Consider the following 2,256-nt stretch of genomic DNA (forward strand, 5'->3'; position numbering starts at 1 on the left):
GCTGGTATTCTTGTCCAAATCACACACAGAAAAGGCTTTGTATAGAAACAAGCATCCAAAACCACTTTTAATCGATTTTTCAAAATCAACTTTAAAACGACTCATATTTAAAATGATTTTTCAAAATAACAAAAATCTATTTTCATCTTCGATAAAATAAATTCGAGAAAATAATTTTAAATTTCATTTAAAATTAAACCGTCGACGACACCCATTCTACATCGTAAAACGAGCTGCAACCAACAACAATGCCAACTGACGAATACATGTTGTCCTATCATCAACAGGTGTTTGACGGGATTTCCATAGATGCCAATATCGACAGATACCGGGTATCTACAGAGCCCCCACTTTGACTGAGGCTTGGACAAAGTGCTAGTCAAAGTATACCCGAGGTCCCTCTCGACCTGAGGATACCGCGGGTCGTTTAGGGTCCATTAGACCTGCGTATATAAGCTCACCAGCCAGAAGAAGAGATTATACCCGGAACTTCGCTAGGGATTGATCTTCACCTCGCCACATCGAATCATCATGGGTCATCGACCCGACATCATTTTTTGCCATAGACCCAACATTTTTGGTCATCGACCCAATATTTGAATTGAGGGTGAGTTGAGCCTTATCATTAGGCGCCTATGTATCCGTTGTGACGGAATCAAACCCGCATCTTAGTTCGGCACAACTGCGGAATTCTTCCTTGAATGGAATTGAATTGAATCATCGGTAGATGTCATCCATTTATCTTGATAATGGTCTCTAAAGCCAACGGCTTCAGAGCCCCCATATGAAGCATTTCCTGCTACACTGGAGACATGGAAAAACAACACATACAACGATAAACCCCATATAATAACACAATAAGATCATTGACCATTGAAAATTAGATCACTTGGGAAAAAGATTGAGTCTTCGACCTTGGATTTGAACGACTTTTGAAGAATTAGGCCTTAGGCCCAGATTTTGAGTTTGAAATCGGGAGTAGTCGCTGGGGATAAATTACTACTTTAATCATCGATCTTTTGCAAAAGATTGGATCATCTTTAAAATAGCTTAGGTCTTCGACCTGAAAATTTTAAATTTGTTTTATTTTTGAAATGGAATTTTCGCCCCGGGTTTGAATTTCGAGATGGAGAGCTTCCGCTGAGGATTATTGATTTTTCCAAAGAGATTCTTCCCAGAACTCAACTATCGAGATGTGACTCGTACTTCATACGACACATAAAAAACTTAGCCTACTAAAGGTGAATTTTATTGTTTTTAAAATAACGGTTTTTATTGCCGTCGTTGAAATTTGGGGGAATAGTGAATTTTGAATTTCACTATTATCGTTTTTGAAGTGACAGTTTTTATTGCCGTCGTTGAAAATTGAAGAAATAGTGAATTTTGAATTTCACTTTTATCATTTTTGAAATGACGGTTTTTATTGAAGAAATAGTGAATTTTGAATTTCACTATTATTGTTTCTGAAATGTCGGTTTTTATTGCCGTCGTTGATATTTGAAGAAATAGTGAATTTTGAATTTCACTATTATTGTTTTTGAAATGATGGTTTTTATTGCCGTCGTTGATATTTGAAGAAATAGTAAATTTTGAATTTCACTATTATTGTTTTTGAAATGACGGTTTTTATTGCCGTCGTTGATATTTGAAGAAATAGTGAATTTTGAATTTCACTATTATTGTTTTTGAAATGACGGTTTTTATTGCCGTCGTTGACATTTGAAGAAATAGTGAATTTTGAATTTCACTATTATTGTTTTTGAAATGACGGTTTTTATTGCCGTCGTTGATATTTGAGGTTTGTGTGGGAAATTGGGCTAAAGCCCAAAATTTCGCTGAACAAAGTAAAGGCACGCCCCATTGAGGCGCAAGTCCTTTGGCGATAGAAGGGAGCTTCCCTATTTTCGTAGAAAAGACGCGAGAACAGGCTGCTCGTCATTCTCACTTCATCTTCCTCATAAACACGTGACAAAAACCAGAAAAATCGCCATTTTGGGTCTTCTTTCTTGCTTGAGTTCGTGCCATTGCCAACATGTCATCTCAAGGTATGTAAATCCTCTTAAATCCATTTGAATTTGTGGTCTTTTTGTTGATTGAATTAGGGCGAAACCCTAAACCCTCAAAAATCGAATTGGGCGTTTTTGATTAAGCCATTTTCGAGTGAAATTGATGATTGCATTTGGTTAGAAACCTGTTTAGGAGTATAGGGGTGCTTTTAGTTTGCATTTTGGTCCCCGTTCCCGCTCCCTATGCTTG

The sequence above is a fragment of the Silene latifolia genome, chromosome 2 (assembly GCF_048544455.1).
Source record: "Silene latifolia isolate original U9 population chromosome 2, ASM4854445v1, whole genome shotgun sequence".
NCBI classification, from domain to species: domain Eukaryota; kingdom Viridiplantae; phylum Streptophyta; class Magnoliopsida; order Caryophyllales; family Caryophyllaceae; genus Silene; species Silene latifolia.